This window comes from Octodon degus, unplaced genomic scaffold, assembly GCF_000260255.1.
Source record: "Octodon degus isolate 3935 unplaced genomic scaffold, OctDeg1.0 scaffold00331, whole genome shotgun sequence".
Taxonomy (NCBI): Eukaryota; Metazoa; Chordata; class Mammalia; order Rodentia; family Octodontidae; genus Octodon; species Octodon degus.
In genome coordinates, this window is record NW_004524907.1 from 1,206,685 (window position 1) to 1,212,546 (window position 5,862).

A 5,862-nucleotide genomic window follows, 5' to 3' on the forward strand; every position below is an offset into this window, starting at 1 on the left:
TTTCTTTCTTTCTTTCTTTCTCTTTCTTTCTTTCTTTCTTTCTTTCTTTCTTTCTTTCTTTCTTTCTTCTTTCTTTCTTTCTCTTTCCTCTTCCCTCCTTTCTTTCTTTCTTTCTTTCTTTCTTTCTTTCTTTCTTTCTTTCTTTCTTTCTTGCCAGTCAGTTAAACTCAGGGCTTTGCACTTACCAAGGGAGGACTATCTCACTGAGCTACATTCCCGGCCCAGGCTTTTCAATTTCAATCAAGAGTTGTTTATCCATTTGTTGATTTGTCTGTGGTATTGGTATCAGGTCCAAGAAGACCATGAGGATTTATGAGTTATGGTAAAAACATACTAGGAATATTTAATGAAAAAAATTATTATAGTGAAAGTCACATTGCCTTGAATCCCCTTAAACTGCTTCCTGTTCTTCCAGTACATGTATCTCATTGTTCTTGTCACTTTCTTTTTTTCATCTTATATATTTTGTTTTCTCAATTCTTTTCTTTCTTTCTTTCTTTCTTTCTTTCTTTCTTTTTCTTTTTCTTTCTTTTTTTTTGATACAGTATCTAGCTATGTGTTCAGGATGGCCTTGAACTAAATTTGTCGTAGACCAGGCTATCATCGATCCTCCTGCCTCACCCTCCCCAGAGATGGGTCATTATGCCCAGTGTGTTCTTGTCACTTTCTGAAGCAGTTCTGGAAGACCTCCTCTGGGAATTTCTCCTGTGCTTGCTACCTCAGTGTGCTGAATCAATTCAAAATTCTTAGTTTTCATGGGACTTGGGGTTATAAAGTACTCTACAATGTTTCTAAGAGAGCGTAGGAAAGAAAACATGCCTAAAAATGTTAAAAATATGACTTGAGTTGTCCTTTCTTCATAGGGAACTTAGGAAGAATTTAACCAACTTGCTGTCATGTGTCTAGTTGTGCCCCCCAAATCCTCATGCAGTCATGGGGCAGCTTTAGAGCTTGTAATTATGTCATGATCCAAGCTGGATTATGGAAGTGAGTGTTACACCGCTCTGGGGCGGGTAGCCTGAGACAAGAGAACGAAATGAGAGGCCACTAGCTGCCCCAGACGCTCCTCCTTTTACTCTTTGCTGCTTTCCACAGCCATGAATGGCTGCCCTCTTCCATGTGCCACTCTGCCTTGGAGCCAGCTGAGTTTGGACTGACAAGTCCCCTAACTATGAGCCAAATAAACCTTTGCTTCATTTATTTTGGGTGTTGGGTATTCTGTCTCAGCCATGACAAATTAACTGAGACATTTGCAAATAAAGAAATACATTGTCCCATTGCATTTGCCAAATTTCTGCTCAGAGAAATATGAAGAATGTGACAGATGAGCATCATGAATATATAAGGAGTTTACAGCAGTGGTTGTAGTAACAAATTCTGGGGTCACAGCTGAGAGTGTAGTCAGTGCTGGGGGACCTGCCTGGTAAGCACATGCCCAGGGTTTAATCCTTACTACTATGCAAACAAACAGAGCTAAAGACTAAAAAAAAAAAAAAAAAGGAAACAAAAGAAGAAGGAAGGAAGGAAAGAAGGAAGGAAGGAAGGGACATAGAATACTGGGAACAAATGCATGTTCACAAATTAGGAGGTGTTTCAGTAATTTCCATCCCTTCACAGCCCGATAATATACAACTGTGTGCAAAGCTGATGCAGACGGTGACAGCAGCACTGCTAGGATCACTCCCAGGCTGCTGACGGTGCTGACGAGGTGAGGACAATGGCCAGCACTGAAAGAGCTTTGCCTATGGAACGGGAGGCCTTGGCTTCCCTGCCTGACTGCGGACCACACCTCTCCTTGGCACAGGCCACACAGAAAGCTCTCCTCCTGGCTCTCTGTACCACATGGGACTGGAAGCAGTGGACCCTCCAGTGACTTGTCCAAAGTCTCCCCAATACTCAGGGAGTTTCTCATTCCAATCCTGGCTTCACTGTAGCAGACTACAAGATTACCTTGTTCCTCTTACTAGGAATTCTCAAGCTACTCTGAGGTGTGTGCCCTCCTCACACACCAGCTTTGTGTGTACTGAAGTCTCTCTTGCCTGTGGTATTTCTGTATGTTCTGGGGCTGCTGAACTGAGTATTTGCACACAATGTACATTTTAGGAATGCTTTTGAAATGTTTCTAACCCACTTTTCAGCATTTTGGCAGAAACGTTGCCTCTAACTTTAGGTAGAGCAGCAACAAAGATTTGCAGGGCACTGGTCATGTACTGTGATGCTGTGTGGCACAGGCACTATGGATTACCAATACCCCTGACCCTTGTCCCACTGTGCTGGATCCAGAAGCTGGGGTGGGGAGGCAGTAGCACAGAGGCCAGGGGTTGTGATGATGCACAGCTTAGGGACCAGATCCCAGGGATGTGTAAGGGAGCCACACCAGGAGCACCCAACCCAATACCTTCCCTTCTAAACCTCTTGATCCAACACCATCAGTTCCTACTTCTTTGCCATGTTTCACTGGCCTGGATCAGTGCTCGGCCCGTCTGGCCTTGCCACCCAGGCACTGGGGGAGACATGGACCTCTTGTATCCTGACAAGGCAGCCTGCCCTCCATCAAGCCCTCAGAGGTGGGCTTCAGGGCACACCTGTATTGGGCTTGCTCACCCTGCACCAGCTCCCCTCCAACAAGGCCCAGCAGGCCTTTCGCTCAAATGTCCCCTCTCTCCTGTCCTGAGCAACCCAGCTGGGCCTAGGAAATTTATGTGGTCCCAGCCAGAGCAGGGAACAGGCCTGTCCCTGAGGCGGAATGACACCATGGAGTGGCCAAGGATCCTACCTCTCAGTGAAGTCAAGCTAAGAGCTCACAAAGATCCCTTCAGCTTCTGGCAGAAAGCAGTGGCAGAAATCCGAGCTACTCTTTCCTGCCTGAAGCCTCCTTCCTCGTCCCTTAACCCCAAGAAAATACATGTGACAGAACTGAACCCACAGTCTTCTGTCTGTTCTCTCACAACAGGAATGAAGCAGCCAGGAAGAGCAGCACCTGAGAGAAGAGACTCCAACAGGTAAGTCCTCACATTGGCGGGGCTCGCTGCCTCCCACAGTTCCCGCATCAGCACCAGGAAGGGACCCTAGATCTCGGCTTTGGGGACTTGAAGCCTAGTGTCCCTGGAGACCAAGGCAGGGGGAGTTCCCGGGACAAGCTCTGGTGGTGGGAGAGATGGCTAGGGAGAAAACGCAGAAACATGCAGTCACCCCTGCTCCCCCTGTAGAATGATCAGCATCTGTGGGTGAAAAGGAGGAAGCTCAAACAAATCTGCCCTCCCTGCGATCAAAAAGAGAAAGCACTGGACGCATTTACATAGCAATAGTCAGCAAATGGACAACCAGAAACCCTGTCCACCCCACATGCTCCTGTCCGACTGGGACTAGATCGGACAACTTCGTGAGGAGCAGCCCAGAGCTTAGCTGATGGAGCCATAGAGGCCTGCTTGCAGCTATCCTTTCGCTAACTCTGCACAGAGCTGGTACCCAGTCAGCGCCAGGCAGAGCCTCCCAGTGTGCAGGTGGCTTTCTTGAGCACCAGCCCTCAGGAGAAAAGGAGAACGGAACCGGGCCTCGCCTCCTGCCAGCACTGTCGCCCCAGCCCCGCACGGGTCTTGACCTGCCGGGCACCCGAGGGCCGCAAGCGCTCCTCGCGCCAGGGCTCTGCGTCCCGGCCCGCTGCTGCGCGACTCCTCCATGCACCGCATTCTCTTGCCAGCTGCAGCCGGACCGGGCACAAGGTTTGGTACCGCGGTGCGGTAGGAGGCGGAGGAGGCGCGGGGGCACAAGACGCGGCCCGGGTCCAGAGTCTCAACCCAGGAGCGAGTGGCAGGCGGCGCGGAGCACATCTCGCTGATGCCGATGCTCTCGGGTGCAGGAAGCAAGCTCAGCTGGCCCATGGCTCGCCGTGATCGTATAGTGGTTAGTACTCTGCGTTGTGGCCGCAGCAACCTCGGTTCGAATCCGAGTCACGGCAGTGTCGCCGTCTCTCCCTGGGCTCGCATTTTGCTCCTCCTTCCCAAACACGCACTTGTTCCCTTCTCCCTGACTCCAGCCCCAGCGCCCCCTGCCGACCTCCCGACCTTGCATCCCCGTTTAGTCAAGCACAGGAGTGAGCTGGTCCCTCTGGGTACTGGGCTTAAGCAGCCACCTCTGCTTCCGGTGCTCACCACTGCTGCCCGGGACACAGTGTCCACTTTCCTGGCTCAAGCTGAAACCAACTTTCAGGGACGTCAAACCCCTAACTTCCTTCATTTTTGCAAACGTCTTTAGTACCCACATGAAGTTGAAAAATTATTTCAGTTTGGCCTTTTCAGGCATCCATCCAATTCCTACCCTTATTAATTTGTTTATTGGTTCTCTAGTGTCACTGGGGTAGTTGATTTTTTTCCCTCCTGATAACCACATAGTGACTATACCACCTCCTGCCAACATAAGCTGGCTTTTTCTCCTTGCCCTTCACTGTGCTTTTGAGATATATACACATCAGCGCTTTTTCACTCCTTCATTGTGCTGGGATTGGGTTTTGGGTAATGCCTCTGTGTGTGTCTGTGCATGAAGTGGTTTGAATCTGTGGGCTTGAAAGTTCTGTACTCTGCCACGGAGCTACACTGTGAACCCTACTTTTATTATGGATGAAAGTAATCCCACTAGGCCACTGAGTACACATTGTTGATGCAGGACTGGGTGAAGCAGATGAAATAACTTAGGAAAGGTAAGGAAGAGCGTCTGGTCTTTATAACCCTGCTGTAGCCATGAAGAAAAGGTTTGTATCTGGATTAATTCCTTACCAACAGATAGAAGAGGCCTGGAAGCTGGTGCTTGATGGTTCACCTTTCATGGGACCATCATTTCCTGTGTCAGGCTAGGTGTGATGATTCTATGTCGATGTCCCCTCAAGTCTCATGTGCTCCCAGGTGGGGTTTTGGGATGGTGACTGGATCGTGGAGATGGTGTACTCAACCGTGGATTAGTCCACTGATGAGTTGATACCTAAATGTGGTACTGGGAGGAGGTGGATCACTGAGGCATGGCCTAGAAGGTTCTGTCTCCCTCCCTTGATTACTCTGCTTCCCACCTGCCCTGCCATGAGCAACTCTCCCCTGCCATTGCCTTCTGCCCTGTTGCCCTCTTTGCAGCTGGAAGATTGTGGATTGAAGTCTGTAGAAACTGGAAGCATTTATTCTTTTGTTCTATCAGTGTGTTTCCTCCCTGGCACCTGGCCTCCCACTGTGTGTGTCCCAGATGGGTTTATGGAGGCCAGTGGTCCTGCAGGGGCTGCCAGGAAGGGCGTGCTGGTCTGAGGGACCTCAGGCTACCCCCTCCTGAGAGTGCTGGTGTTCTGTATATGAGCAAAGCCTTGACCTTGTGTGCAGTGCCCGATTGCATGTGTTCTCCTTGGTGACTCTGGGAAGGAGCATTTGGACTTCTGGAGGACAGATGCTATCAGCTGTGCAACACAGCTATGAATGAATATTCTTGTATCAGTCTTTTGTACATTTTCCCCATTGAGTATGTACAAGTACCTTGGGAATTGCTGGGATAAACTTTTAACCTTATTAGAAACAGCCAGGGTCTTTTAGAATGGTTTCTCACTGTTGCTGAAGACCCTAGCTTTTCTGTATCCTTCACAGCATTAGCTGTCTTTCACGTACAACCATCTTGGAAATATCATTTAATCTCTCTTATTTTATCATTAAAGTCTTCTGAATGTATTCTACTACAATGTCTTCTAAGAACTTTAGCTTTCAGTTTTTTTTAAAAATTATTTATTTATTTTTATTTATTGTGTGTGTGTGTGTGTGGCCAGCTCAGCCCACCAGGGGGTGGGGCTGGCTGGCATGTGGTGCTGGGGGATCGAACCGCGGTCCCTGTGCTTTG

General features: G+C 48.9%; 1 non-coding gene across 1 annotated transcript; it reads left to right on the plus strand.

The window, feature by feature from the left end:
• The first annotated feature begins 3,886 nt into the window (after positions 1-3,886).
• Positions 3,887-3,958, plus strand: Trnah-gug. The gene has a single exon. It is a non-coding gene; the product is annotated as a tRNA-His (tRNA).
• The last annotated feature ends 1,904 nt before the right edge of the window (positions 3,959-5,862 follow it).